The sequence below is a fragment of the Canis aureus genome, chromosome 27 (genome assembly GCF_053574225.1).
Source record: "Canis aureus isolate CA01 chromosome 27, VMU_Caureus_v.1.0, whole genome shotgun sequence".
In the NCBI taxonomy this organism is placed as follows: Eukaryota; Metazoa; Chordata; class Mammalia; order Carnivora; family Canidae; genus Canis; species Canis aureus.
In genome coordinates this window covers 30,364,795-30,373,539 of record NC_135637.1, presented here as the reverse complement: position 1 = coordinate 30,373,539, position 8,745 = coordinate 30,364,795, and the positions used below count along the sequence as shown (strand labels likewise).

General features: G+C 41.8%; 1 long non-coding RNA gene across 1 annotated transcript; it reads right to left on the bottom strand.

The window, feature by feature from the left end:
- Positions 1 to 590: 590 nt before the first annotated feature.
- LOC144299110 (uncharacterized) lies at positions 591 to 8,478 on the bottom strand. Its single transcript, XR_013365890.1, has 4 exons — positions 8,200 to 8,478; positions 5,449 to 5,504; positions 2,181 to 2,386; positions 591 to 1,966 (listed from the first exon to the last, which is right to left on the bottom strand). It is a non-coding gene; the product is annotated as an uncharacterized LOC144299110 (long non-coding RNA).
- Between the last annotated feature and the right edge of the window lie 267 nt (positions 8,479 to 8,745).

Below are 8,745 nucleotides of genomic sequence, written 5' to 3'. Positions count from 1 at the left end.
AGGATCTACATAAATTTGCACACCCATCAATAGTGCAAGACGTTTCCCCTTTCTCCACACCATTGCCCACACCTGCTGTTTCCTATGTTGTGTCTATTAGCTGTTATGACTGGTGTGAAGTCATATCTCAGTTTAACTTTTATTTCTTTTGGGATGTTTTGTTTATCTCCTCCTCAGCTCCAGGGATGAAGGGTGCGCTTGGGGGTATGTTGTGTAAATAGGAGCCCACAATTCTATCTGATTCTGGACCCTCAGCCCAGCTAGTGGCTTCCATCCATGGTGGATTTCTGGGGTGGTGAGAGCTATGGGTTTGTCCCCTGGGAGGAGACAGCTGCTGTCATCTCTCCCTCTGGCAGTAAGCACCAGTGCAGGGCCCAGGCAGGTGGAAACTTTTCAGTGGGTTTCAGGCCTGGCCAGCTCTGAGCAGGTGCACAGAGCCCCCTGGTGACAGCCTCAGCAGATCAGTCAAGGAGGAGGGAACTGTGCAGGAGGAATGGAGCCCATTATTGGTTTCAACAAATAAGCAAGAAAACAAACAAATAAGAAGTGTTAAAAAAAAAAGAAGTGTTACCTACTGTTCAGTCCCTCTGGAGAGTTTCCTTTCTGTCAATGACTTCTGTTATCTTTTTCAGTTCTAAAATTTCCATTTGGTTTGTTTTGATGATTTCTCTTTAATTTCTGCATTTCTATTTTTTCCATTTGTTGTAGAGTGCTTGTAATTTTACACCACATGGGTTTTATGAGAGTTGCCTAAAACTACCTGTCCAATAATTACAGCATGTGAGTGATCTCAGTGCTGGTGTCAGTTGATTCTCCTTTCTTATTCAGGATTTTATCTTCCTGGTACTTGACATGTCATACTTTTTTATTGGATCCTGGGTATTATGGCTATTATATAATGATATGCTTGATCCTCAGTTATTTTTCTTCAAACAAGCGATCCTCCCGCTGAGGTGCAGCAGCAAGGGGAAGGGTGTTCATGTCAGCTTCCAGGTGGCTCAAATGAAAATGTTTACCACTCTGCTGCTTACTCTCTGCTGGAGAAGGTGGGGCAGTGATTGCCACTTCCCAGCTCTTATCAGGTGGGGGTGTGGGACAAGCTCTTTGCTGGGCCCTGTCAACACCATGGTGGGATGCACAGGACTGAATGGAGCTGCTTTCCTTCAGGGAGTGGATCCTCTGCTCCCCACTGCATTCCTTGCCCTCACTGACACCAGGGAGTGGAGGATCAAATGCAGGTCCAGCTCCCTTGCCTCCTGCATCATACTTTAGTGTTTTGAGGCCCAGGGAGAGCCCAGGCTCAGTTACCCAGTGTTCAGACCACCACTAGCAATGGGTTATGGCAATAAACCAGCTTTGCCATGTACCACTGCATTCATTCTCCCTGCTGAGCGAGGGAGTTCATATGATCTCCCCAGTATCTGCCAAAATCATGGGTGAGAAAACCTGGGGTGCAAACTAGTCAACTAGGCCTGCCTTGCCCAGAATTGATGATGTTCCCATGCGATGGAGGCTCAGCTATCTCCTCAGTAGCTGACACCATGGCGGATGGGTATTGGGACACTGCCTGCTTCTGCCAGGAGGATATGGACACCATGTCTCTGCTGAGCAATAATTGAACCCTGCATGAGGATACCCTTTGGGGATTTATTAGTGTGTGCAAGTCATGGGCAGGTTTGTCCAAATATTTCCTCCACTCAGGCCAACTTATCTACATATCCTCTGACCAAAGGAGTTGCTGCTTTTGGAGATTTAGTGTTTTCTTTCTTTTCTTTTCTTTTTTTTTTTGAGATTTAGTGTTTTCTGGTTTGATTTTCTGGATCTCAGCCTTTGAATGTTTCTTGGTTGGAGGAACCTACAGGATCTTGTCTTACATGTAGGGGACCTAACACAAGAAAAGGAACCAGGGTACGCACTTTGGCATTTTCCTCAATTTGTTTGAAGTCTTCCTTCTTCCTCTTTCTACCTTCAAACAATTTTATTTATTTTTTTTAAATTTATTTATTTATTTATGATAGTCACGCAGAGAGAGAGAGAGAGGCAGAGACACAGGCAGAGGGAGAAGCAGGCTCCATGCACCGGGAGCCCGACGTGGGATTCGATCCCGGGTCTCCAGGATCGCGCCCTGGGCCAAAGGCAGGCGCCAAACCACTGCGCCACCCAGGGATCCCTCTTTCTACCTTCAAAAGTCTTCCTATACTTGTTTGTTGTAGTGTGTCAGGACATTTCAGTTGTAAGAGAGAAGACCTGCATGAATGGGAGCACTTCCTACTGTCCAGTGCTGGGGAATCTCATGGTGCCCATTCTGAATTCTTTCTTCCAGGGCTAGAATGGTGGGGAACCTGCTGAGCTGCTGGAAGGGAGGAGATTTATCTTGACTCTCAAGCTGTGTAAATAAAAGACAAAGAACCTGATTGTTATTTTTACATTACTCTTTACAGTGTGAAGAAAAACAAATACATTCCATAACCAAGAACTCAATGTGAAAAGTTTTACAGGCCGGCTGGAAACCAGTAGAGCACAAATATCTGTCTTTCTGTTCTTAAATGCAGAGGAGTGGAGAGAAGAAATTTTTATTCCTTTTTTCTTTTATTTGTTTGTGCATAGAAATTTTATTCTGTAATAAGTTTACATTTATGGAAATAAATACAAATATGGGATAGAGATCTCTATGTTTCACCCAGCTTTTTCTAATGGTAACATTTTGTGTTGTTATGATATGTTTATAAAAATAAGTATTTACCAGTGGTGTGATAATCCTGAAAAAATTGCAGACTCAATCTGGATTTCAAAATTTGTTTGTTTGTTTATTTATTTATTTATTTACTTATTTTAACACTGCTTTGCCTAAAATCAATCCAAGTAATAACATTGCATTTATTCATAAGGACATACTAAAATCCTCCAATGTATGAGTTTCAGGCTTTCTCTGTTCTTGATTTTGGGAATTTGGAGACAGCTGGTGTGGTATATTGTAGAATGTTCATAAGGACATACTAAAATTCTCCAATGTATCAGTTTTCAGGCTTTCTCTGTTCTTGATTTTGTGAATTTGGAGACAGCTGGTGTGGTATATTGTAGAATGTCCCAGAACATGGGTTTATCTGATTTTTTTCTCATGATTACATTAATTTTACGGATTTGGGGAGAAATAGCACAGAAGTGAATTGATGTTCTTAGTGCATCATTGGGAAGATGTGTCATACTAACATGACATATCATTGAGAGTATGGGTGGCGACAATGCATATTCGGTGCTATTTTATTTTATTTATTTATTTTATTTATTTTTTTGAAGATTTTATTTTTATTCATGAGAGACACACACACACATACACACACAGAGAGAGAGAGAGAGAGAGAGAGAGAGAGAGAGGCAGAGACACAGGATGAGGGAGAAGCAGGCTCCATGCAGGGTGCCTGACACGGGACTCCATCCCTGGTCGCCAGGATCACACCCGGGACTGAAGGCACTGCCAAACGGCTGAACCACCAGAGCTGCCCCATTTGGTGCTATTTTAAATGATTCTTTTTCTGTTCATAATCTATCTTATGTCAGTCTACTGGATTTTGGCCATTCTGATAATTGTGCAATGGTAGCTCATTCATATTTGCTTTTGCTTTTCCCTAATGATATATAGTATGGAATAGAATATCACATGTTTATATGAAATCTCCCTATCTCCTTCTGTGAAATATCTGGTAATGTCTTTAACTTACTTTTTAGCCACTTTTTTCTTGTGCTTCGTTTGAGAAATACATTGTATAGCGTTTTTCCTTCCTTCCTTCCTTCCTTCCTTTTTCTTTCTTCCTTTTTCTTTCTTTCTCTGTCTTTATATCCTTTCTTTCTTTCCTTCTTATATATATTTGTATCTGTATATTTATGACTGCTCAACTCTCCAGAAGTTTGGCAATTTATCTGAAATACATTCTGTCTCTGGTTTATTGATTTTGTCTGTTAGGTTTTATTTTCGTCATTTTTCAGGGGAAATGGGACACATCTTCTCTAAGAGACATTTCACATCACATTTTCCAGTCATCCAGATCATACTAGAAGTGGAACTATACCAGTCAGGGCAACAGCTGCTCTCCATTGGCTTCCGAATTTCTGAAACCCCAAGTGTCTTTGTTCTGCTGCTATAATCTTTGCCTATGAGGTTGGCCAAATGTGCCAGCGTTTCTAATGACTTGGTGAAGAGGAAATAACTATGGTATGGGGTGACAACAGGGATGGTAGTAAAAGTCCTTATGAAGATCCCATCTCAAGGCCTAGAGAACACACAGTCTGAATCCATCCATGCTACAAATGAGCTTCCAAACAACAAGCCATTTTGTTCAGGCCCAATGGATTGAGGACAGAACTCAGGAGGTTTGCCTGGTCTCAATTCCCCACATCTGCTTGTCACCTCTACAATGGAATTGTTAAAATTTCTCACTCCTCCCCTCTGCCCTTCCCCACACATTCTCTCTCTCTCACTGAATAATAGTCCTGAAATATAATACATTATATATTTATCATATGTTTAATGCTTGCATATTTATGCAATATATTTCAAGTATATATTATGTATATATAGAGAGATTAGAAATTAGATGCAAATATGAATATTTTTTTCTAAGAGAAAAAATTATCTGTTACCACAGACGACAGCATAGCATATTCCAGTTTAGCCCCCTGAAGAAGAGCTTGAACCATAAGGCAACTGGATGACTGGGGAGATGACCATCCTGTGCAAATAATGAGAGCAAGGGACTACAAATGACCGCCCTATGCATCTTTTCCCTCATCACTGAAAGGAACCCCTTGTTGATGAGGGAGGAGGTAAAGGGAAGAATCAGAACAGGACAGAGAAGCCCCACCACTCTGATCCCTGAGGACTCACTGGTAGCATTCCCATTTGCCCCTCATCAAAGGTCTCTCACCTTAGACACAGGTAGCAATACTGATGATTTTTTAAAAAGCAAATTTGACCAGGTATGGGATTGTCTCCCTCTGCCTGAACATCATCTCTGAAAATGACTCCATGGGGATTGAGGATGAAATGTGCCTGGAGAAATTGAGTCAGAACTGAGAACTCATGAGACTCCAGGGACTCCTGTACAGCACAAAACTTCACTGAGGACACTCCCTGCTCAGTTTGCAGGAATTTGTGTATTTTCTTAGACACCTGGCCCAGAAGTCTGGTCTCACAGGACCCATGCGACAGAGCCCCCTGTTGTGCTAATATGCTTAGCCCACCATCTCCTCTGACTCCACCCAACACTCCTGGAATGGTGTCCAGACTGTGTAATTGGATCATTTTAATGTCACTGCCCAGGAAAGGAGAATGAGGAGTTGCCCTTGTCAACTTTGGCCCTGACACTTATTTTCAAAAAACTAATGGTCTCCAGACAGTTAAATACATGATAAATTGAATTGTGCTCATATTACCAGATATTTCAGAATTACCTGTCATTGAGTTTGCTTCTTCCAGGTGCCTCAGGTCCATACCACTCTATCATCCTCTTGAAAGAAGTAAAGGTCATAAGGTTCTCAGGGTACCAAGGTGGCTCACACCTTGTAATAATTCTATGTGAATTCTTCTTTCGTTTGAACGTTGTTGTTGTTTTCTTGTTACCATGTAGATTTCCTGTCAAGTCTGCATCCCTCACTGCTAAGGCTTTTCAGCCTATATTTGCTATGACAATATAATGCCATCAGGGGAAATGTGTCTTCCACTCCACTGATTTGTCTGAGATCAATTTTTCCCTTGAATGTTAGCCAGAAATTCTAATTTGCTTGTCCCTCTGATATACTTTGTATTTCTAGGCTCATTCTGTTATTTACTCAGCATGATGATTCCTATTAAGAGAACCTTACTATAAATGAACCTATCCTCACTTCTGAGGTGTTCTTCAACCTCCCCTGCACTGACACCATCATGGTCCTGCACTCTAATTACATTGGACTCTAACCTAGAAATATTGCTCAGAGTTCCATGGAAGTCACTGGAGTTGTGTGTCTAAGATCTGAGTCCAATAAACAGCTATTGTCTAACATCTTGCCTAACAGGGAACCAGAGGAGATGAACAGTAGACAGTGAAGGATTGAACCAGGAGAGTGTCCAAATGGCAGGATGACACCAAGTGTGTAGATGTATTTCGATGACGGTGGTTGAAGCTTCACTATATTAAGTCATCCAATCCATTGCCACCGTGTCTTCTCACTTACTGAAATCTGCTTAATTTTTGGCAATCTTTTGTAGTTTTCAGTTTACATTTTTTTTCCTACTCGTTATATTACCTCCTAAATGTTTTATTCTTTTTGATGCTATCCTAAATAGAATTGTTTATTAGTATCTTTTTTGGGCTTCCTCATTTTGGATATAGACAACACTACCTGGTTGGGATAGGGCATTACCACTTGAACTCCTGTGGGAGATACTAGATAGATCTCATTGAGGATTGATGATAGAGTTTGTTCCCTATTTTGGAAGAGTGGGAACAAGTAATGAAACAGGAAGCTCTGCAACTGTGACCTTAAAATAAGCAATCTAACATGATTGACTGTATGCACAGGAAAAAGTAGATGACTAAATAAAATGGCTGTTGCCTCGACCCCTTATGGGGAAAATAGAAAACTCTAAAGCTTTTTCTTCTTTTCCAGTTTGACATACATCTGATTTATGTTTTCTAGAACCTATGTAATCATTTGTGAAACATGTATTTCACAAGGACCAAGAATTCTCCGGTTGATGCAGTCAAAGGAGTAAGAGATGGGGTGAGGAAGGAGCTTCCCTCTTTGTTCCTGACACAGTGATTTTGGCAGGAGGGAGAGGAGAGTTATGCTTCCAGCTCTTTGCTTCCTCAGGATGTGGCCCCTGGTAGAGGACACCCTCCTCCCTATAAGGAGCCTTTCTCTGCTGGTTCCCCAGCTTCCACTCCCTCCTCCAAGCTCTAACATCTCCCCCATCTCCTCACTGGACCATAATTCCCCTTCTCTGAGAACAATGATATCTAGGGAATAACCCTCAAGTTTTGACACACACCTACAACTGCTGGATTATTTGAAGGTTGATTTTTTTAAAAGTATATTTCATTCCAATTAGACATCCTTATTGTCTATTCATGCTGGAAACATGCAGTGAGTAACTATAAGTTTCTGGTAATAAATTATTTCCCATATAATGGTACCTTGTTTAATTGATTCATATGTTCCACTACTGAGACTTCTTCAGTTACAAATAAAGAAGTTATAGAAGTTATTCAGTATTGAATCTCTAAGACCCAGATATTCATAAAGTACATAATTTTAAAATACGCTGTAATATCTGAAATGTATATAAATATCTAAAATACATAGATATAGATGGGATATGACATATGAATAACAAAAAGGTCAGATTTTGAAAATAAGGGTAATTTGTGTTGAGGAGGACGGGGACCATCTAAGTGAGTCCTTAGGGGAGGAGGTTGTCAAAGACCAGCAGTCCTCCCCTGAGATGTGTGGGTCTGCCCCACCTCTGAACTCTCCAAGTGAGGAAGGATCTGAATGAGGATTCTAGGAAAGATTCATGGACCTTCAACAAAATTAATGTTCCCTTGCAAAGATGCATCTTCTCTATATAAGGTAGTGGCCTATCCCCATACATCTACTCCACATATTTGCCCGTCTCTGCTTCTGGTCTTAGACAAAGGCAAGTGTAAGAAGAAGAAATCAGAGACAGAATTATGAAACTCTGTCATAGAAAATTGTGGTTCAGGGAAAGGCCCTCTCTCGGCCTGTTGAAGAATGAGAGAGGCGTTTTTTCAAGGAATCCCAGATGAAGGGGAGATTTTAACCATGTACTCTGAAAATGGAGATGATTCATATTTGAAGAACCAAATCAATAACAGAGGGATAGGAAGTCAAAAGTTACAAGATGTCCAGGAGAGGAGAGAAGGTTAAGCAAAAAGTGCAGGGTGAGAGAGGACTATCTAAGGCAAAGGAAATGGACCTCCTCTGCCTAGATCATTGCGGGTTCTCCAGCATAGGGCCCCTGCCCCTCCAAAGGAGAGCTATCTGAGGAACCTGTGGAATGTGTTAGAATGAATGGATGAGGGCATGAGGAAGCTAGATAGATACAAAAAACCTGGGAGAAGATTGATCCTTTCAAAGCTCAGGCTCCTGTCAGGTCAGAGAAGCCCCTGTGAAGTTAACAACTTGTCATCTGCCACTCACCTTAATCTTCCAGTTTGAGGGAACTCCCCCACACTCCTCTCAGGACACCCCCCAGTTATTCTTCCCATCACAAGGGTCCTATCCTCAGTTGCCCTCTCTGACATTTGGTCACCTGAACAAGGACCTTAATCATGCTGACTTTGTAGTTCCTGGAGCTCATGTGTGCAGACTAGAAACAGGTGGGTATTCTGGAATCCCACACCGTGGAGGGGTGGCATGGTGAGCACCACGTCCTGTAAGTGAAGGCAGGATCTGCTCTCTGAGCTACACTGGGGTAGCAGACGGTGTTCTCATGTGCATTGTAGGTCACAATGGGGCATTGAACCATGAAGGAAATGACAGTGCAGCCTCTTGGGCACAACGATGAGATCTGCGGACAGAGTCTTACTCCTTCTTTCCTTTTGCTCTTGGGAATGGAGTCACTCATGACATATGGGGTCACATTCCCCATGACTGTTCCCTACATGATTCTGGATTGGTGATGCCTTTAGTCACAGGAAGAAGGAAGAGATGATGTAGGTTTCCATGAGGGTTGAGAAATGCCAC